At 59.1% G+C, this 17,990-nt stretch overlaps 38 non-coding genes across 38 annotated transcripts; all 38 read left to right on the top strand.

Moving 5' to 3' along the window:
* The first annotated feature begins 309 nt into the window (after positions 1-309).
* On the top strand, positions 310-428 carry LOC148785733 (5S ribosomal RNA). The gene has a single exon (XR_016062047.1). It is a non-coding gene; the product is annotated as a 5S ribosomal RNA (ribosomal RNA).
* A 355-nt stretch (positions 429-783) lies between these two features.
* On the top strand, positions 784-902 carry LOC148785732 (5S ribosomal RNA). Its single transcript, XR_016062002.1, has one exon. It is a non-coding gene; the product is annotated as a 5S ribosomal RNA (ribosomal RNA).
* Positions 903-1,257: 355 nt separating this feature from the next.
* On the top strand, positions 1,258-1,376 carry LOC148785731 (5S ribosomal RNA). The gene has a single exon (XR_016068154.1). It is a non-coding gene; the product is annotated as a 5S ribosomal RNA (ribosomal RNA).
* Positions 1,377-1,731: 355 nt separating this feature from the next.
* Positions 1,732-1,850, top strand: LOC148785730 (5S ribosomal RNA). The gene has a single exon (XR_016062335.1). It is a non-coding gene; the product is annotated as a 5S ribosomal RNA (ribosomal RNA).
* Positions 1,851-2,205: 355 nt separating this feature from the next.
* LOC148785729 (5S ribosomal RNA) lies at positions 2,206-2,324 on the top strand. The gene has a single exon (XR_016068374.1). It is a non-coding gene; the product is annotated as a 5S ribosomal RNA (ribosomal RNA).
* Positions 2,325-2,679: 355 nt separating this feature from the next.
* Positions 2,680-2,798, top strand: LOC148785728 (5S ribosomal RNA). The gene has a single exon (XR_016062334.1). It is a non-coding gene; the product is annotated as a 5S ribosomal RNA (ribosomal RNA).
* A 355-nt stretch (positions 2,799-3,153) lies between these two features.
* On the top strand, positions 3,154-3,272 carry LOC148785727 (5S ribosomal RNA). The gene has a single exon (XR_016062333.1). It is a non-coding gene; the product is annotated as a 5S ribosomal RNA (ribosomal RNA).
* Positions 3,273-3,627: 355 nt separating this feature from the next.
* Positions 3,628-3,746, top strand: LOC148785726 (5S ribosomal RNA). Its single transcript, XR_016068373.1, has one exon. It is a non-coding gene; the product is annotated as a 5S ribosomal RNA (ribosomal RNA).
* A 355-nt stretch (positions 3,747-4,101) lies between these two features.
* On the top strand, positions 4,102-4,220 carry LOC148785725 (5S ribosomal RNA). Its single transcript, XR_016062331.1, has one exon. It is a non-coding gene; the product is annotated as a 5S ribosomal RNA (ribosomal RNA).
* Positions 4,221-4,575: 355 nt separating this feature from the next.
* LOC148785724 (5S ribosomal RNA) lies at positions 4,576-4,694 on the top strand. The gene has a single exon (XR_016068372.1). It is a non-coding gene; the product is annotated as a 5S ribosomal RNA (ribosomal RNA).
* Positions 4,695-5,049: 355 nt separating this feature from the next.
* Positions 5,050-5,168, top strand: LOC148785723 (5S ribosomal RNA). Its single transcript, XR_016062045.1, has one exon. It is a non-coding gene; the product is annotated as a 5S ribosomal RNA (ribosomal RNA).
* A 355-nt stretch (positions 5,169-5,523) lies between these two features.
* On the top strand, positions 5,524-5,642 carry LOC148785722 (5S ribosomal RNA). Its single transcript, XR_016068370.1, has one exon. It is a non-coding gene; the product is annotated as a 5S ribosomal RNA (ribosomal RNA).
* Positions 5,643-5,997: 355 nt separating this feature from the next.
* On the top strand, positions 5,998-6,116 carry LOC148785721 (5S ribosomal RNA). Its single transcript, XR_016062000.1, has one exon. It is a non-coding gene; the product is annotated as a 5S ribosomal RNA (ribosomal RNA).
* Positions 6,117-6,471: 355 nt separating this feature from the next.
* On the top strand, positions 6,472-6,590 carry LOC148785720 (5S ribosomal RNA). Its single transcript, XR_016062330.1, has one exon. It is a non-coding gene; the product is annotated as a 5S ribosomal RNA (ribosomal RNA).
* Positions 6,591-6,945: 355 nt separating this feature from the next.
* LOC148785719 (5S ribosomal RNA) lies at positions 6,946-7,064 on the top strand. Its single transcript, XR_016062329.1, has one exon. It is a non-coding gene; the product is annotated as a 5S ribosomal RNA (ribosomal RNA).
* Positions 7,065-7,419: 355 nt separating this feature from the next.
* On the top strand, positions 7,420-7,538 carry LOC148785718 (5S ribosomal RNA). Its single transcript, XR_016068369.1, has one exon. It is a non-coding gene; the product is annotated as a 5S ribosomal RNA (ribosomal RNA).
* A 355-nt stretch (positions 7,539-7,893) lies between these two features.
* LOC148785717 (5S ribosomal RNA) lies at positions 7,894-8,012 on the top strand. Its single transcript, XR_016062044.1, has one exon. It is a non-coding gene; the product is annotated as a 5S ribosomal RNA (ribosomal RNA).
* Positions 8,013-8,367: 355 nt separating this feature from the next.
* On the top strand, positions 8,368-8,486 carry LOC148785716 (5S ribosomal RNA). The gene has a single exon (XR_016068368.1). It is a non-coding gene; the product is annotated as a 5S ribosomal RNA (ribosomal RNA).
* Positions 8,487-8,841: 355 nt separating this feature from the next.
* Positions 8,842-8,960, top strand: LOC148785715 (5S ribosomal RNA). The gene has a single exon (XR_016062328.1). It is a non-coding gene; the product is annotated as a 5S ribosomal RNA (ribosomal RNA).
* Positions 8,961-9,315: 355 nt separating this feature from the next.
* LOC148785714 (5S ribosomal RNA) lies at positions 9,316-9,434 on the top strand. The gene has a single exon (XR_016068367.1). It is a non-coding gene; the product is annotated as a 5S ribosomal RNA (ribosomal RNA).
* A 355-nt stretch (positions 9,435-9,789) lies between these two features.
* Positions 9,790-9,908, top strand: LOC148785713 (5S ribosomal RNA). The gene has a single exon (XR_016062148.1). It is a non-coding gene; the product is annotated as a 5S ribosomal RNA (ribosomal RNA).
* Positions 9,909-10,263: 355 nt separating this feature from the next.
* Positions 10,264-10,382, top strand: LOC148785712 (5S ribosomal RNA). The gene has a single exon (XR_016068366.1). It is a non-coding gene; the product is annotated as a 5S ribosomal RNA (ribosomal RNA).
* A 355-nt stretch (positions 10,383-10,737) lies between these two features.
* Positions 10,738-10,856, top strand: LOC148785711 (5S ribosomal RNA). The gene has a single exon (XR_016062327.1). It is a non-coding gene; the product is annotated as a 5S ribosomal RNA (ribosomal RNA).
* Positions 10,857-11,211: 355 nt separating this feature from the next.
* On the top strand, positions 11,212-11,330 carry LOC148785710 (5S ribosomal RNA). The gene has a single exon (XR_016068365.1). It is a non-coding gene; the product is annotated as a 5S ribosomal RNA (ribosomal RNA).
* Positions 11,331-11,685: 355 nt separating this feature from the next.
* LOC148785709 (5S ribosomal RNA) lies at positions 11,686-11,804 on the top strand. The gene has a single exon (XR_016068364.1). It is a non-coding gene; the product is annotated as a 5S ribosomal RNA (ribosomal RNA).
* A 355-nt stretch (positions 11,805-12,159) lies between these two features.
* LOC148785708 (5S ribosomal RNA) lies at positions 12,160-12,278 on the top strand. The gene has a single exon (XR_016068363.1). It is a non-coding gene; the product is annotated as a 5S ribosomal RNA (ribosomal RNA).
* Positions 12,279-12,633: 355 nt separating this feature from the next.
* LOC148785707 (5S ribosomal RNA) lies at positions 12,634-12,752 on the top strand. The gene has a single exon (XR_016068362.1). It is a non-coding gene; the product is annotated as a 5S ribosomal RNA (ribosomal RNA).
* Positions 12,753-13,107: 355 nt separating this feature from the next.
* Positions 13,108-13,226, top strand: LOC148785706 (5S ribosomal RNA). Its single transcript, XR_016068361.1, has one exon. It is a non-coding gene; the product is annotated as a 5S ribosomal RNA (ribosomal RNA).
* A 355-nt stretch (positions 13,227-13,581) lies between these two features.
* Positions 13,582-13,700, top strand: LOC148785705 (5S ribosomal RNA). Its single transcript, XR_016062043.1, has one exon. It is a non-coding gene; the product is annotated as a 5S ribosomal RNA (ribosomal RNA).
* A 355-nt stretch (positions 13,701-14,055) lies between these two features.
* LOC148785704 (5S ribosomal RNA) lies at positions 14,056-14,174 on the top strand. The gene has a single exon (XR_016068359.1). It is a non-coding gene; the product is annotated as a 5S ribosomal RNA (ribosomal RNA).
* Positions 14,175-14,529: 355 nt separating this feature from the next.
* LOC148785703 (5S ribosomal RNA) lies at positions 14,530-14,648 on the top strand. Its single transcript, XR_016062042.1, has one exon. It is a non-coding gene; the product is annotated as a 5S ribosomal RNA (ribosomal RNA).
* Positions 14,649-15,003: 355 nt separating this feature from the next.
* On the top strand, positions 15,004-15,122 carry LOC148785702 (5S ribosomal RNA). The gene has a single exon (XR_016068358.1). It is a non-coding gene; the product is annotated as a 5S ribosomal RNA (ribosomal RNA).
* A 355-nt stretch (positions 15,123-15,477) lies between these two features.
* LOC148785701 (5S ribosomal RNA) lies at positions 15,478-15,596 on the top strand. The gene has a single exon (XR_016062041.1). It is a non-coding gene; the product is annotated as a 5S ribosomal RNA (ribosomal RNA).
* Positions 15,597-15,951: 355 nt separating this feature from the next.
* LOC148785700 (5S ribosomal RNA) lies at positions 15,952-16,070 on the top strand. Its single transcript, XR_016062040.1, has one exon. It is a non-coding gene; the product is annotated as a 5S ribosomal RNA (ribosomal RNA).
* Positions 16,071-16,425: 355 nt separating this feature from the next.
* LOC148785699 (5S ribosomal RNA) lies at positions 16,426-16,544 on the top strand. Its single transcript, XR_016068357.1, has one exon. It is a non-coding gene; the product is annotated as a 5S ribosomal RNA (ribosomal RNA).
* Positions 16,545-16,899: 355 nt separating this feature from the next.
* On the top strand, positions 16,900-17,018 carry LOC148785698 (5S ribosomal RNA). The gene has a single exon (XR_016062039.1). It is a non-coding gene; the product is annotated as a 5S ribosomal RNA (ribosomal RNA).
* A 355-nt stretch (positions 17,019-17,373) lies between these two features.
* On the top strand, positions 17,374-17,492 carry LOC148785697 (5S ribosomal RNA). Its single transcript, XR_016062038.1, has one exon. It is a non-coding gene; the product is annotated as a 5S ribosomal RNA (ribosomal RNA).
* Positions 17,493-17,847: 355 nt separating this feature from the next.
* On the top strand, positions 17,848-17,966 carry LOC148785696 (5S ribosomal RNA). Its single transcript, XR_016068356.1, has one exon. It is a non-coding gene; the product is annotated as a 5S ribosomal RNA (ribosomal RNA).
* The last annotated feature ends 24 nt before the right edge of the window (positions 17,967-17,990 follow it).

Below are 17,990 nucleotides of genomic sequence, written 5' to 3'. Positions count from 1 at the left end.
CGACCGTTCCGCGCACCCCAACCCCTGTATATCTCCCCATGAGACCCCACGGCCGACTCATCACGAATGCGGCCAACGATCGAAAACGCGCCGGAATCCACCGAAAACGGCGAAATTTGGGCCACGAAATGTGGCCCAACGGGGCAAGCCCAGTTGTCCACGTCGTGGAGCTCGCGGCGAGCTTCGCGTGCATAGGCTGCTCGCGGCGTAGCTACACCAGTGCGCAAAGTTACGCCCCCCGGAAGATTCGACGTCCCACCTGTCGCTCCGCTGCTAGAGCATAAAAGGTTAAAGCGCGCATATCTCAGCGGGTGCGATCATACTAGCACTAATGCACCGGATCCCATCAGAACTCCGAAGTTAAGCGTGTTTGGGCGAGAGTAGTACTAGGATGGGTGACCCCCTGGGAAGTCCTCGTGTTGCACCCCTTTTTGCGAACTGCTCCTCCCACCCGTCCAGCTTCCCGCTTTTTCTCGACCGTTCCGCGCACCCCAACCCCTGTATATCTCCCCATGAGACCCCACGGCCGACTCATCACGAATGCGGCCAACGATCGAAAATGCGCCGGAATCCACCGAAAACGGCGAAATTTGGGCCACGAAATGTGGCCCAACGGGGTAAGCCCAGTTGTCCACGTCGTGGAGCTCGCGGCGAGCTTCGCGTGCATAGGCTGCTCGCGGCGTGGCTCCACCAGTGCGCAAAGTTACGCCCCCCGGAAGATTCGACGTCCCACCTGTCGCTCCGCTGCTAGAGCATAAAAGGTTAAAGCGCGCATATCTCAGCGGGTGCGATCATACCAGCACTAATGCACCGGATCCCATCAGAACTCCGAAGTTAAGCGTGCCTGGGCAAGAGTAGTACTAGGATGGGTGACCCCCTGGGAAGTCCTCGTGTTGCACCCCTTTTTGCGAAATGCTCCTCCGACCCGTCCAGCTTCCTGCTTTTTCTCGACCGTTCCGCACACCCCAACCCCTGTATATCTCCCCCTGAGACCCCACGGCCGACTCATCACGAATGCGGCCAACGATCGAAAACGCGCCGGAATCCACCGAAAACGGCGAAATTTGGGCCACGAAATGTGGCCCAACGGGGCAAGCCCAGTTGTCCACGTCGTGGAGCTCGCGGCGAGCTTCGCGTGCATAGGCTGCTCGCGGCGTAGCTCCACCAGTGCGCAAAGTTACGCCCCCCGGAAGATTCGACGTCCCACCTGTCGCTCCGCTGCTAGAGCATAAAAGGTTAAAGCGCGCATATCTCAGCGGGTGCGATCATACCAGCACTAATGCACCGGATCCCATCAGAACTCCGAAGTTAAGTGTGCTTGGGCGAGAGTAGTACTAGGATGGGTGACCCCCTGGGAAGTCCTCGTGTTGCACCCCTTTTTGCGAAATGCTCCTCCGACCCGTCCAGCTTCCTGCTTTTTCTCGACCGTTCCGCACACCCCAACCCCTGTATATCTCCCCCTGAGACCCCACGGCCGACTCATCACGAATGCGGCCAACGATCGAAAACGCGCCGGAATCCACCGAGAACGGCGAAATTTGGGCCACGAAATGTGGCACAACGGGGCAAGCCCAGCTGTCCACGTCGTGGAGCTCGCGGCGAGCTTCGCGTGCATAGGCTGCTCGCGGCGTGGCTCCACCAGTGCGCAAAGTTACGCCCCCCGGAAGATTCGACGTCCCACCTGTCGCTCCGCTGCTAGAGCATAAAAGGTTAAAGCGCGCATATCTCAGCGGGTGCGATCATACCAGCACTAATGCACCGGATCCCATCAGAACTCCGAAGTTAAGCGTGCTTGGGCGAGAGTAGTACTAGGATGGGTGACCCCCTGGGAAGTCCTCGTGTTGCACCCCTTTTTGCGAAATGCTCCTCCGACCCGTCCAGCTTCCTGCTTTTTCTCGACCGTTCCGCACACCCCAACCCCTGTATATCTCCCCCTGAGACCCCACGGCCGACTCATCACGAATGCGGCCAACGATCGAAAATGCGCCGGAATCCACCGAGAACGGCGAAATTTGGGCCACGAAATGTGGCACAACGGGGCAAGCCCAGCTGTCCACGTCGTGGAGCTCGCGGCGAGCTTCGCGTGCATAGGCTGCTCGCGGCGTGGCTCCACCAGTGCGCAATGTTACGCCCCCCGAAAGATTCGACGTCCCACCTGTCGCTCCGCTGCTAGAGCATAAAAGGTTAAAGCGCGCATATCTCAGCGGGTGCGATCATACCAGCACTAATGCACCGGATCCCATCAGAACTCCGAAGTTAAGCGTGTTTGGGCGAGAGTAGTACTAGGATGGGTGACCCCCTGGGAAGTCCTCGTGTTGCACCCCTTTTTGCGAAATGCTCCTCCCACCCGTCCAGCTTCCCGCTTTTTCTCGACCGTTCCGCGCACCCCAACCCCTGTATATCTCCCCATGAGACCCCACGGCCGACTCATCACGAATGCGGCCAACGATCGAAAACGCGCCGGAATCCACCGAGAACGGCGAAATTTGGGCCACGAAATGTGGCACAACGGGGCAAGCCCAGCTGTCCACGTCGTGGAGCTCGCGGCGAGCTTCGCGTGCATAGGCTGCTCGCGGCGTGGCTCCACCAGTGCGCAAAGTTACGCCCCCCGGAAGATTCGACGTCCCACCTGTCGCTCCGCTGCTAGAGCATAAAAGGTTAAAGCGCGCATATCTCAGCGGGTGCGATCATACCAGCACTAATGCACCGGATCCCATCAGAACTCCGAAGTTAAGCGTGCTTGGGCGAGAGTAGTACTAGGATGGGTGACCCCCTGGGAAGTCCTCGTGTTGCACCCCTTTTTGCGAAATGCTCCTCCGACCCGTCCAGCTTCCTGCTTTTTCTCGACCGTTCCGCACACCCCAACCCCTGTATATCTCCCCCTGAGACCCCACGGCCGACTCATCACGAATGCGGCCAACGATCGAAAACGCGCCGGAATCCACCGAGAACGGCGAAATTTGGGCCACGAAATGTGGCACAACGGGGCAAGCCCAGCTGTCCACGTCGTGGAGCTCGCGGCGAGCTTCGCGTGCATAGGCTGCTCGCGGCGTGGCTCCACCAGTGCGCAAAGTTACGCCCCCCGGAAGATTCGACGTCCCACCTGTCGCTCCGCTGCTAGAGCATAAAAGGTTAAAGCGCGCATATCTCAGCGGGTGCGATCATACCAGCACTAATGCACCGGATCCCATCAGAACTCCGAAGTTAAGCGTGCTTGGGCGAGAGTAGTACTAGGATGGGTGACCCCCTGGGAAGTCCTCGTGTTGCACCCCTTTTTGCGAAATGCTCCTCCGACCCGTCCAGCTTCCTGCTTTTTATCGACCGTTCCGCACACCCCAACCCCTGTATATCTCCCCCTGAGACCCCACGGCCGACTCATCACGAATGCGGCCAACGATCGAAAACGCGCCGGAATCCACCGAGAACGGCGAAATTTGGGCCACGAAATGTGGCACAACGGGGCAAGCCCAGCTGTCCACGTCGTGGAGCTCGCGGCGAGCTTCGCGTGCATAGGCTGCTCGCGGCGTGGCTCCACCAGTGCGCAATGTTACGCCCCCCGAAAGATTCGACGTCCCACCTGTCGCTCCGCTGCTAGAGCATAAAAGGTTAAAGCGCGCATATCTCAGCGGGTGCGATCATACCAGCACTAATGCACCGGATCCCATCAGAACTCCGAAGTTAAGCGTGTTTGGGCGAGAGTAGTACTAGGATGGGTGACCCCCTGGGAAGTCCTCGTGTTGCACCCCTTTTTGCGAAATGCTCCTCCCACCCGTCCAGCTTCCCGCTTTTTCTCGACCGTTCCGCACACCCCAACCCCTGTATATCTCCCCCTGAGACCCCACGGCCGACTCATCACGAATGCGGCCAACGATCGAAAACGCGCCGGAATCCACTGAGAACGGCGAAATTTGGGCCACGAAATGTGGCACAACGGGGCAAGCCCAGCTGTCCACGTCGTGGAGCTCGCGGCGAGCTTCGCGTGCATAGGCTGCTCGCGGCGTGGCTCCACCAGTGCGCAAAGTTACGCCCCCCGGAAGATTCGACGTCCCACCTGTCGCTCCGCTGCTAGAGCATAAAAGGTTAAAGCGCGCATATCTCAGCGGGTGCGATCATACCAGCACTAATGCACCGGATCCCATCAGAACTCCGAAGTTAAGCGTGCTTGGGCGAGAGTAGTACTAGGATGGGTGACCCCCTGGGAAGTCCTCGTGTTGCACCCCTTTTTGCGAAATGCTCCTCCGACCCGTCCAGCTTCCTGCTTTTTCTCGACCGTTCCGCACACCCCAACCCCTGTATATCTCCCCCTGAGACCCCACGGCCGACTCATCACGAATGCGGCCAACGATCGAAAACGCGCCGGAATCCACCGAGAACGGCGAAATTTGGGCCACGAAATGTGGCACAACGGGGCAAGCCCAGCTGTCCACGTCGTGGAGCTCGCGGCGAGCTTCGCGTGCATAGGCTGCTCGCGGCGTGGCTCCACCAGTGCGCAATGTTACGCCCCCCGAAAGATTCGACGTCCCACCTGTCGCTCCGCTGCTAGAGCATAAAAGGTTAAAGCGCGCATATCTCAGCGGGTGCGATCATACCAGCACTAATGCACCGGATCCCATCAGAACTCCGAAGTTAAGCGTGTTTGGGCGAGAGTAGTACTAGGATGGGTGACCCCCTGGGAAGTCCTCGTGTTGCACCCCTTTTTGCGAAATGCTCCTCCCACCCGTCCAGCTTCCCGCTTTTTCTCGACCGTTCCGCACACCCCAACCCCTGTATATCTCCCCCTGAGACCCCACGGCCGACTCATCACGAATGCGGCCAACGATCGAAAACGCGCCGGAATCCACCGAGAACGGCGAAATTTGGGCCACGAAATGTGGCCCAACGGGGCAAGCCCAGTTGTCCACGTCGTGGAGCTCGCGGCGAGCTTCGCGTGCATAGGCTGCTCGCGGCGTAGCTACACCAGTGCGCAAAGTTACGCCCCCCGGAAGATTCGACGTCCCACCTGTCGCTCCGCTGCTAGAGCATAAAAGGTTAAAGCGCGCTTATCTCAGCGGGTGCGATCATACTAGCACTAATGCACCGGATCCCATCAGAACTCCGAAGTTAAGCGTGTTTGGGCGAGAGTAGTACTAGGATGGGTGACCCCCTGGGAAGTCCTCGTGTTGCACCCCTTTTTGCGAACTGCTCCTCCCACCCGTCCAGCTTCCCGCTTTTTCTCGACCGTTCCGCGCACCCCAACCCCTGTATATCTCCCCCTGAGACCCCACGGCCGACTCATCACGAATGCGGCCAACGATCGAAAACGCGCCGGAATCCACCGAGAACGGCGAAATTTGGGCCACGAAATGTGGCACAACGGGGCAAGCCCAGCTGTCCACGTCGTGGAGCTCGCGGCGAGCTTCGCGTGCATAGGCTGCTCGCGGCGTGGCTCCACCAGTGCGCAATGTTACGCCCCCCGAAAGATTCGACGTCCCACCTGTCGCTCCGCTGCTAGAGCATAAAAGGTTAAAGCGCGCATATCTCAGCGGGTGCGATCATACCAGCACTAATGCACCGGATCCCATCAGAACTCCGAAGTTAAGCGTGTTTGGGCGAGAGTAGTACTAGGATGGGTGACCCCCTGGGAAGTCCTCGTGTTGCACCCCTTTTTGCGAAATGCTCCTCCCACCCGTCCAGCTTCCCGCTTTTTCTCGACCGTTCCGCGCACCCCAACCCCTGTATATCTCCCCATGAGACCCCACGGCCGACTCATCACGAATGCGGCCAACGATCGAAAACGCGCCGGAATCCACCGAAAACGGCGAAATTTGGGCCACGAAATGTGGCCCAACGGGGCAAGCCCAGTTGTCCACGTCGTGGAGCTCGCGGCGAGCTTCGCGTGCATAGGCTGCTCGCGGCGTAGCTACACCAGTGCGCAAAGTTACGCCCCCCGGAAGATTCGACGTCCCACCTGTCGCTCCGCTGCTAGAGCATAAAAGGTTAAAGCGCGCATATCTCAGCGGGTGCGATCATACCAGCACTAATGCACCGGATCCCATCAGAACTCCGAAGTTAAGCGTGCCTGGGCAAGAGTAGTACTAGGATGGGTGACCCCCTGGGAAGTCCTCGTGTTGCACCCCTTTTTGCGAAATGCTCCTCCGACCCGTCCAGCTTCCTGCTTTTTCTCGACCGTTCCGCACACCCCAACCCCTGTATATCTCCCCCTGAGACCCCACGGCCGACTCATCACGAATGCGGCCAACGATCGAAAACGCGCCGGAATCCACCGAAAACGGCGAAATTTGGGCCACGAAATGTGGCCCAACGGGGCAAGCCCAGTTGTCCACGTCGTGGAGCTCGCGGCGAGCTTCGCGTGCATAGGCTGCTCGCGGCGTAGCTCCACCAGTGCGCAAAGTTACGCCCCCCGGAAGATTCGACGTCCCACCTGTCGCTCCGCTGCTAGAGCATAAAAGGTTAAAGCGCGCATATCTCAGCGGGTGCGATCATACCAGCACTAATGCACCGGATCCCATCAGAACTCCGAAGTTAAGCGTGCTTGGGCGAGAGTAGTACTAGGATGGGTGACCCCCTGGGAAGTCCTCGTGTTGCACCCCTTTTTGCGAAATGCTCCTCCGACCCGTCCAGCTTCCTGCTTTTTCTCGACCGTTCCGCACACCCCAACCCCTGTATATCTCCCCCTGAGACCCCACGGCCGACTCATCACGAATGCGGCCAACGATCGAAAACGCGCCGGAATCCACCGAGAACGGCGAAATTTGGGCCACGAAATGTGGCACAACGGGGCAAGCCCAGCTGTCCACGTCGTGGAGCTCGCGGCGAGCTTCGCGTGCATAGGCTGCTCGCGGCGTGGCTCCACCAGTGCGCAATGTTACGCCCCCCGAAAGATTCGACGTCCCACCTGTCGCTCCGCTGCTAGAGCATAAAAGGTTAAAGCGCGCATATCTCAGCGGGTGCGATCATACCAGCACTAATGCACCGGATCCCATCAGAACTCCGAAGTTAAGCGTGCTTGGGCGAGAGTAGTACTAGGATGGGTGACCCCCTGGGAAGTCCTCGTGTTGCACCCCTTTTTGCGAAATGCTCCTCCGACCCGTCCAGCTTCCTGCTTTTTCTCGACCGTTCCGCACACCCCAACCCCTGTATATCTCCCCCTGAGACCCCACGGCCGACTCATCACGAATGCGGCCAACGATCGAAAACGCGCCGGAATCCACCGAGAACGGCGAAATTTGGGCCACGAAATGTGGCACAACGGGGCAAGCCCAGCTGTCCACGTCGTGGAGCTCGCGGCGAGCTTCGCGTGCATAGGCTGCTCGCGGCGTGGCTCCACCAGTGCGCAATGTTACGCCCCCCGAAAGATTCGACGTCCCACCTGTCGCTCCGCTGCTAGAGCATAAAAGGTTAAAGCGCGCATATCTCAGCGGGTGCGATCATACCAGCACTAATGCACCGGATCCCATCAGAACTCCGAAGTTAAGCGTGTTTGGGCGAGAGTAGTACTAGGATGGGTGACCCCCTGGGAAGTCCTCGTGTTGCACCCCTTTTTGCGAAATGCTCCTCCCACCCGTCCAGCTTCCCGCTTTTTCTCGACCGTTCCGCGCACCCCAACCCCTGTATATCTCCCCATGAGACCCCACGGCCGACTCATCACGAATGCGGCCAACGATCGAAAACGCGCCGGAATCCACCGAAAACGGCGAAATTTGGGCCACGAAATGTGGCCCAACGGGGCAAGCCCAGTTGTCCACGTCGTGGAGCTCGCGGCGAGCTTCGCGTGCATAGGCTGCTCGCGGCGTAGCTACACCAGTGCGCAAAGTTACGCCCCCCGGAAGATTCGACGTCCCACCTGTCGCTCCGCTGCTAGAGCATAAAAGGTTAAAGCGCGCATATCTCAGCGGGTGCGATCATACTAGCACTAATGCACCGGATCCCATCAGAACTCCGAAGTTAAGCGTGTTTGGGCGAGAGTAGTACTAGGATGGGTGACCCCCTGGGAAGTCCTCGTGTTGCACCCCTTTTTGCGAACTGCTCCTCCCACCCGTCCAGCTTCCCGCTTTTTCTCGACCGTTCCGCGCACCCCAACCCCTGTATATCTCCCCATGAGACCCCACGGCCGACTCATCACGAATGCGGCCAACGATCGAAAACGCGCCGGAATCCACCGAAAACGGCGAAATTTGGGCCACGAAATGTGGCCCAACGGGGCAAGCCCAGTTGTCCACGTCGTGGAGCTCGCGGCGAGCTTCGCGTGCATAGGCTGCTCGCGGCGTAGCTACACCAGTGCGCAAAGTTACGCCCCCCGGAAGATTCGACGTCCCACCTGTCGCTCCGCTGCTAGAGCATAAAAGGTTAAAGCGCGCATATCTCAGCGGGTGCGATCATACCAGCACTAATGCACCGGATCCCATCAGAACTCCGAAGTTAAGCGTGTTTGGGCGAGAGTAGTACTAGGATGGGTGACCCCCTGGGAAGTCCTCGTGTTGCACCCCTTTTTGCGAACTGCTCCTCCCACCCGTCCAGCTTCCCGCTTTTTCTCGACCGTTCCGCGCACCCCAACCCCTGTATATCTCCCCATGAGACCCCACGGCCGACTCATCACGAATGCGGCCAACGATCGAAAATGCGCCGGAATCCACCGAAAACGGCGAAATTTGGGCCACGAAATGTGGCCCAACGGGGTAAGCCCAGTTGTCCACGTCGTGGAGCTCGCGGCGAGCTTCGCGTGCATAGGCTGCTCGCGGCGTGGCTCCACCAGTGCGCAAAGTTACGCCCCCCGGAAGATTCGACGTCCCACCTGTCGCTCCGCTGCTAGAGCATAAAAGGTTAAAGCGCGCATATCTCAGCGGGTGCGATCATACCAGCACTAATGCACCGGATCCCATCAGAACTCCGAAGTTAAGCGTGCTTGGGCGAGAGTAGTACTAGGATGGGTGACCCCCTGGGAAGTCCTCGTGTTGCACCCCTTTTTGCGAACTGCTCCTCCGACCCGTCCAGCTTCCTGCTTTTTCTCGACCGTTCCGCACACCCCAACCCCTGTATATCTCCCCCTGAGACCCCACGGCCGACTCATCACGAATGCGGCCAACGATCGAAAACGCGCCGGAATCCACCGAGAACGGCGAAATTTGGGCCACGAAATGTGGCACAACGGGGCAAGCCCAGCTGTCCACGTCGTGGAGCTCGCGGCGAGCTTCGCGTGCATAGGCTGCTCGCGGCGTGGCTCCACCAGTGCGCAATGTTACGCCCCCCGAAAGATTCGACGTCCCACCTGTCGCTCCGCTGCTAGAGCATAAAAGGTTAAAGCGCGCATATCTCAGCGGGTGCGATCATACCAGCACTAATGCACCGGATCCCATCAGAACTCCGAAGTTAAGCGTGTTTGGGCGAGAGTAGTACTAGGATGGGTGACCCCCTGGGAAGTCCTCGTGTTGCACCCCTTTTTGCGAAATGCTCCTCCCACCCGTCCAGCTTCCCGCTTTTTCTCGACCGTTCCGCGCACCCCAACCCCTGTATATCTCCCCATGAGACCCCACGGCCGACTCATCACGAATGCGGCCAACGATCGAAAACGCGCCGGAATCCACCGAAAACGGCGAAATTTGGGCCACGAAATGTGGCCCAACGGGGCAAGCCCAGTTGTCCACGTCGTGGAGCTCGCGGCGAGCTTCGCGTGCATAGGCTGCTCGCGGCGTAGCTACACCAGTGCGCAAAGTTACGCCCCCCGGAAGATTCGACGTCCCACCTGTCGCTCCGCTGCTAGAGCATAAAAGGTTAAAGCGCGCATATCTCAGCGGGTGCGATCATACCAGCACTAATGCACCGGATCCCATCAGAACTCCGAAGTTAAGCGTGTTTGGGCAAGAGTAGTACTAGGATGGGTGACCCCCTGGGAAGTCCTCGTGTTGCACCCCTTTTTGCGAAATGCTCCTCCGACCCGTCCAGCTTCCTGCTTTTTCTCGACCGTTCCGCGCACCCCAACCCCTGTATATCTCCCCATGAGACCCCACGGCCGACTCATCACGAATGCGGCCAACGATCGAAAACGCGCCGGAATCCACCGAAAACGGCGAAATTTGGGCCACGAAATGTGGCCCAACGGGGCAAGCCCAGTTGTCCACGTCGTGGAGCTCGCGGCGAGCTTCGCGTGCATAGGCTGCTCGCGGCGTAGCTACACCAGTGCGCAAAGTTACGCCCCCCGGAAGATTCGACGTCCCACCTGTCGCTCCGCTGCTAGAGCATAAAAGGTTAAAGCGCGCATATCTCAGCGGGTGCGATCATACCAGCACTAATGCACCGGATCCCATCAGAACTCCGAAGTTAAGCGTGTTTGGGCGAGAGTAGTACTAGGATGGGTGACCCCCTGGGAAGTCCTCGTGTTGCACCCCTTTTTGCGAACTGCTCCTCCCACCCGTCCAGCTTCCCGCTTTTTCTCGACCGTTCCGCGCACCCCAACCCCTGTATATCTCCCCATGAGACCCCACGGCCGACTCATCACGAATGCGGCCAACGATCGAAAATGCGCCGGAATCCACCGAAAACGGCGAAATTTGGGCCACGAAATGTGGCCCAACGGGGTAAGCCCAGTTGTCCACGTCGTGGAGCTCGCGGCGAGCTTCGCGTGCATAGGCTGCTCGCGGCGTGGCTCCACCAGTGCGCAAAGTTACGCCCCCCGGAAGATTCGACGTCCCACCTGTCGCTCCGCTGCTAGAGCATAAAAGGTTAAAGCGCGCATATCTCAGCGGGTGCGATCATACCAGCACTAATGCACCGGATCCCATCAGAACTCCGAAGTTAAGCGTGCTTGGGCGAGAGTAGTACTAGGATGGGTGACCCCCTGGGAAGTCCTCGTGTTGCACCCCTTTTTGCGAACTGCTCCTCCGACCCGTCCAGCTTCCTGCTTTTTCTCGACCGTTCCGCACACCCCAACCCCTGTATATCTCCCCCTGAGACCCCACGGCCGACTCATCACGAATGCGGCCAACGATCGAAAACGCGCCGGAATCCACCGAGAACGGCGAAATTTGGGCCACGAAATGTGGCACAACGGGGCAAGCCCAGCTGTCCACGTCGTGGAGCTCGCGGCGAGCTTCGCGTGCATAGGCTGCTCGCGGCGTGGCTCCACCAGTGCGCAATGTTACGCCCCCCGAAAGATTCGACGTCCCACCTGTCGCTCCGCTGCTAGAGCATAAAAGGTTAAAGCGCGCATATCTCAGCGGGTGCGATCATACCAGCACTAATGCACCGGATCCCATCAGAACTCCGAAGTTAAGCGTGTTTGGGCGAGAGTAGTACTAGGATGGGTGACCCCCTGGGAAGTCCTCGTGTTGCACCCCTTTTTGCGAAATGCTCCTCCCACCCGTCCAGCTTCCCGCTTTTTCTCGACCGTTCCGCGCACCCCAACCCCTGTATATCTCCCCATGAGACCCCACGGCCGACTCATCACGAATGCGGCCAACGATCGAAAACGCGCCGGAATCCACCGAAAACGGCGAAATTTGGGCCACGAAATGTGGCCCAACGGGGCAAGCCCAGTTGTCCACGTCGTGGAGCCCGCGGCGAGCTTCGCGTGCATAGGCTGCTCGCGGCGTAGCTACACCAGTGCGCAAAGTTACGCCCCCCGGAAGATTCGACGTCCCACCTGTCGCTCCGCTGCTAGAGCATAAAAGGTTAAAGCGCGCATATCTCAGCGGGTGCGATCATACCAGCACTAATGCACCGGATCCCATCAGAACTCCGAAGTTAAGCGTGTTTGGGCGAGAGTAGTACTAGGATGGGTGACCCCCTGGGAAGTCCTCGTGTTGCACCCCTTTTTGCGAACTGCTCCTCCCACCCGTCCAGCTTCCCGCTTTTTCTCGACCGTTCCGCGCACCCCAACCCCTGTATATCTCCCCATGAGACCCCACGGCCGACTCATCACGAATGCGGCCAACGATCGAAAACGCGCCGGAATCCACCGAAAACGGCGAAATTTGGGCCACGAAATGTGGCCCAACGGGGCAAGCCCAGTTGTCCACGTCGTGGAGCTCGCGGCGAGCTTCGCGTGCATAGGCTGCTCGCGGCGTAGCTACACCAGTGCGCAAAGTTACGCCCCCCGGAAGATTCGACGTCCCACCTGTCGCTCCGCTGCTAGAGCATAAAAGGTTAAAGCGCGCATATCTCAGCGGGTGCGATCATACCAGCACTAATGCACCGGATCCCATCAGAACTCCGAAGTTAAGCGTGTTTGGGCGAGAGTAGTACTAGGATGGGTGACCCCCTGGGAAGTCCTCGTGTTGCACCCCTTTTTGCGAACTGCTCCTCCCACCCGTCCAGCTTCCCGCTTTTTCTCGACCGTTCCGCGCACCCCAACCCCTGTATATCTCCCCATGAGACCCCACGGCCGACTCATCACGAATGCGGCCAACGATCGAAAACGCGCCGGAATCCACCGAAAACGGCGAAATTTGGGCCACGAAATGTGGCCCAACGGGGTAAGCCCAGTTGTCCACGTCGTGGAGCTCGCGGCGAGCTTCGCGTGCATAGGCTGCTCGCGGCGTGGCTCCACCAGTGCGCAAAGTTACGCCCCCCGGAAGATTCGACGTCCCACCTGTCGCTCCGCTGCTAGAGCATAAAAGGTTAAAGCGCGCATATCTCAGCGGGTGCGATCATACCAGCACTAATGCACCGGATCCCATCAGAACTCCGAAGTTAAGCGTGTTTGGGCGAGAGTAGTACTAGGATGGGTGACCCCCTGGGAAGTCCTCGTGTTGCACCCCTTTTTGCGAACTGCTCCTCCCACCCGTCCAGCTTCCCGCTTTTTCTCGACCGTTCCGCGCACCCCAACCCCTGTATATCTCCCCATGAGACCCCACGGCCGACTCATCACGAATGCGGCCAACGATCGAAAACGCGCCGGAATCCACCGAAAACGGCGAAATTTGGGCCACGAAATGTGGCCCAACGGGGCAAGCCCAGTTGTCCACGTCGTGGAGCTCGCGGCGAGCTTCGCGTGCATAGGCTGCTCGCGGCGTAGCTCCACCAGTGCGCAAAGTTACGCCCCCCGGAAGATTCGACGTCCCACCTGTCGCTCCGCTGCTAGAGCATAAAAGGTTAAAGCGCGCATATCTCAGCGGGTGCGATCATACCAGCACTAATGCACCGGATCCCATCAGAACTCCGAAGTTAAGCGTGTTTGGGCGAGAGTAGTACTAGGATGGGTGACCCCCTGGGAAGTCCTCGTGTTGCACCCCTTTTTGCGAAATGCTCCTCCCACCCGTCCAGCTTCCCGCTTTTTCTCGACCGTTCCGCGCACCCCAACCCCTGTATATCTCCCCATGAGACCCCACGGCCGACTCATCACGAATGCGGCCAACGATCGAAAACGCGCCGGAATCCACCGAGAACGGCGAAATTTGGGCCACGAAATGTGGCCCAACGGGGCAAGCCCAGTTGTCCACGTCGTGGAGCTCGCGGCGAGCTTCGCGTGCATAGGCTGCTCGCGGCGTAGCTACACCAGTGCGCAAAGTTACGCCCCCCGGAAGATTCGACGTCCCACCTGTCGCTCCGCTGCTAGAGCATAAAAGGTTAAAGCGCGCATATCTCAGCGGGTGCGATCATACTAGCACTAATGCACCGGATCCCATCAGAACTCCGAAGTTAAGCGTGTTTGGGCGAGAGTAGTACTAGGATGGGTGACCCCCTGGGAAGTCCTCGTGTTGCACCCCTTTTTGCGAACTGCTCCTCCCACCCGTCCAGCTTCCCGCTTTTTCTCGACCGTTCCGCGCACCCCAACCCCTGTATATCTCCCCATGAGACCCCACGGCCGACTCATCACGAATGCGGCCAACGATCGAAAACGCGCCGGAATCCACCGAAAACGGCGAAATTTGGGCCACGAAATGTGGCCCAACGGGGCAAGCCCAGTTGTCCACGTCGTGGAGCTCGCGGCGAGCTTCGCGTGCATAGGCTGCTCGCGGCGTAGCTCCACCAGTGCGCAAAGTTACGCCCCCCGGAAGATTCGACGTCCCACCTGTCGCTCCGCTGCTAGAGCATAAAAGGTTAAAGCGCGCATATCTCAGCGGGTGCGATCATACCAGCACTAATGCACCGGATCCCATCAGAACTCCGAAGTTAAGCGTGTTTGGGCGAGAGTAGTACTAGGATGGGTGACCCCCTGGGAAGTCCTCGTGTTGCACCCCTTTTTGCGAACTGCTCCTCCCACCCGTCCAGCTTCCCGCTTTTTCTCGACCGTTCCGCGCACCCCAACCCCTGTATATCTCCCCATGAGACCCCACGGCCGACTCATCACGAATGCGGCCAACGATCGAAAACGCGCCGGAATCCACCGAAAACGGCGAAATTTGGGCCACGAAATGTGGCCCAACGGGGCAAGCCCAGTTGTCCACGTCGTGGAGCTCGCGGCGAGCTTCGCGTGCATAGGCTGCTCGCGGCGTAGCTACACCAGTGCGCAAAGTTACGCCCCCCGGAAGATTCGACGTCCCACCTGTCGCTCCGCTGCTAGAGCATAAAAGGTTAAAGCGCGCATATCTCAGCGGGTGCGATCATACTAGCACTAATGCACCGGATCCCATCAGAACTCCGAAGTTAAGCGTGTTTGGGCGAGAGTAGTACTAGGATGGGTGACCCCCTGGGAAGTCCTCGTGTTGCACCCCTTTTTGCGAACTGCTCCTCCCACCCGTCCAGCTTCCCGCTTTTTCTCGACCGTTCCGCGCACCCCAACCCCTGTATATCTCCCCATGAGACCCCACGGCCGACTCATCACGAATGCGGCCAACGATCGAAAACGCGCCGGAATCCACCGAAAACGGCGAAATTTGGGCCACGAAATGTGGCCCAACGGGGCAAGCCCAGTTGTCCACGTCGTGGAGCTCGCGGCGAGCTTCGCGTGCATAGGCTGCTCGCGGCGTAGCTCCACCAGTGCGCAAAGTTACGCCCCCCGGAAGATTCGACGTCCCACCTGTCGCTCCGCTGCTAGAGCATAAAAGGTTAAAGCGCGCATATCTCAGCGGGTGCGATCATACCAGCACTAATGCACCGGATCCCATCAGAACTCCGAAGTTAAGCGTGTTTGGGCGAGAGTAGTACTAGGATGGGTGACCCCCTGGGAAGTCCTCGTGTTGCACCCCTTTTTGCGAACTGCTCCTCCCACCCGTCCAGCTTCCCGCTTTTTCTCGACCGTTCCGCGCACCCCAACCCCTGTATATCTCCCCATGAGACCCCACGGCCGACTCATCACGAATGCGGCCAACGATCGAAAACGCGCCGGAATCCACCGAAAACGGCGAAATTTGGGCCACGAAATGTGGCCCAACGGGGCAAGCCCAGTTGTCCACGTCGTGGAGCTCGCGGCGAGCTTCGCGTGCATAGGCTGCTCGCGGCGTAGCTACACCAGTGCGCAAAGTTACGCCCCCCGGAAGATTCGACGTCCCACCTGTCGCTCCGCTGCTAGAGCATAAAAGGTTAAAGCGCGCATATCTCAGCGGGTGCGATCATACTAGCACTAATGCACCGGATCCCATCAGAACTCCGAAGTTAAGCGTGTTTGGGCGAGAGTAGTACTAGGATGGGTGACCCCCTGGGAAGTCCTCGTGTTGCACCCCTTTTTGCGAACTGCTCCTCCCACCCGTCCAGCTTCCCGCTTTTTCTCGACCGTTCCGCGCACCCCAACCCCTGTATATCTCCCCATGAGACCCCACGGCCGACTCATCACGAATGCGGCCAACGATCGAAAACGCGCCGGAATCCACCGAAAACGGCGAAATTTGGGCCACGAAATGTGGCCCAACGGGGCAAGCCCAGTTGTCCACGTCGTGGAGCTCGCGGCGAGCTTCGCGTGCATAGGCTGCTCGCGGCGTAGCTACACCAGTGCGCAAAGTTACGCCCCCCGGAAGATTCGACGTCCCACCTGTCGCTCCGCTGCTAGAGCATAAAAGGTTAAAGCGCGCATATCTCAGCGGGTGCGATCATACTAGCACTAATGCACCGGATCCCATCAGAACTCCGAAGTTAAGCGTGTTTGGGCGAGAGTAGTACTAGGATGGGTGACCCCCTGGGAAGTCCTCGTGTTGCACCCCTTTTTGCGAACTGCAACTCCCACCCGTCCAGCTTCCCGCTTTTTCTCGACCGTTCCGCGCACCCCAACCCCTGTATATCTCCCCATGAGACCCCACGGCCGACTCATCACGAATGCGGCCAACGATCGAAAACGCGCCGGAATCCACCGAAAACGGCGAAATTTGGGCCACGAAATGTGGCCCAACGGGGCAAGCCCAGTTGTCCACGTCGTGGAGCTCGCGGCGAGCTTCGCGTGCATAGGCTGCTCGCGGCGTAGCTCCACCAGTGCGCAAAGTTACGCCCCCCGGAAGATTCGACGTCCCACCTGTCGCTCCGCTGCTAGAGCATAAAAGGTTAAAGCGCGCATATCTCAGCGGGTGCGATCATACCAGCACTAATGCACCGGATCCCATCAGAACTCCGAAGTTAAGCGTGTTTGGGCGAGAGTAGTACTAGGATGGGTGACCCCCTGGGAAGTCCTCGTGTTGCACCCCTTTTTGCGAACTGCTCCTCCCACCCGTCCAGCTTCCCGCTTTTTCTCGACCGTTCCGCGCACCCCAACCCCTGTATATCTCCCCATGAGACCCCACGGCCGACTCATCACGAATGCGGCCAACGATCGAAAACGCGCCGGAATCCACCGAAAACGGCGAAATTTGGGCCACGAAATGTGGCCCAACGGGGCAAGCCCAGTTGTCCACGTCGTGGAGCTCGCGGCGAGCTTCGCGTGCATAGGCTGCTCGCGGCGTAGCTACACCAGTGCGCAAAGTTACGCCCCCCGGAAGATTCGACGTCCCACCTGTCGCTCCGCTGCTAGAGCATAAAAGGTTAAAGCGCGCATATCTCAGCGGGTGCGATCATACTAGCACTAATGCACCGGATCCCATCAGAACTCCGAAGTTAAGCGTGTTTGGGCGAGAGTAGTACTAGGATGGGTGACCCCCTGGGAAGTCCTCGTGTTGCACCCCTTTTTGCGAACTGCTCCTCCCACCCGTCCAGCTTCCCGCTTTTTCTCGACCGTTCCGCGCACCCCAACCCCTGTATATCTCCCCATGAGACCCCACGGCCGACTCATCACGAATGCGGCCAACGATCGAAAACGCGCCGGAATCCACCGAAAACGGCGAAATTTGGGCCACGAAATGTGGCCCAACGGGGCAAGCCCAGTTGTCCACGTCGTGGAGCTCGCGGCGAGCTTCGCGTGCATAGGCTGCTCGCGGCGTAGCTACACCAGTGCGCAAAGTTACGCCCCCCGGAAGATTCGACGTCCCACCTGTCGCTCCGCTGCTAGAGCATAAAAGGTTAAAGCGCGCATATCTCAGCGGGTGCGATCATACTAGCACTAATGCACCGGATCCCATCAGAACTCCGAAGTTAAGCGTGTTTGGGCGAGAGTAGTACTAGGATGGGTGACCCCCTGGGAAGTCCTCGTGTTGCACCCCTTTTTGCGAACTGCTCCTCCCACCCGTCCAGCTTCCCGCTTTTTCTCGACCGTTCCGCGCACCCCAACCCCTGTATATCTCCCCATGAGACCCCACGGCCGACTCATCACGAATGCGGCCAACGATCGAAAACGCGCCGGAATCCACCGAAAACGGCGAAATTTGGGCCACGAAATGTGGCCCAACGGGGCAAGCCCAGTTGTCCACGTCGTGGAGCTCGCGGCGAGCTTCGCGTGCATAGGCTGCTCGCGGCGTAGCTCCACCAGTGCGCAAAGTTACGCCCCCCGGAAGATTCGACGTCCCACCTGTCGCTCCGCTGCTAGAGCATAAAAGGTTAAAGCGCGCATATCTCAGCGGGTGCGATCATACCAGCACTAATGCACCGGATCCCATCAGAACTCCGAAGTTAAGCGTGTTTGGGCGAGAGTAGTACTAGGATGGGTGACCCCCTGGGAAGTCCTCGTGTTGCACCCCTTTTTGCGAACTGCTCCTCCCACC

This window comes from Sesamum indicum, linkage group LG10, assembly GCF_026168435.1.
Source record: "Sesamum indicum cultivar Baizhima isolate 11 linkage group LG10, ASM2616843v1, whole genome shotgun sequence".
In the NCBI taxonomy this organism is placed as follows: Eukaryota; Viridiplantae; Streptophyta; class Magnoliopsida; order Lamiales; family Pedaliaceae; genus Sesamum; species Sesamum indicum.
The sequence above is the reverse complement of the archived record's forward strand: the minus strand, read 5'-3'. Positions and strand labels throughout refer to the sequence as shown.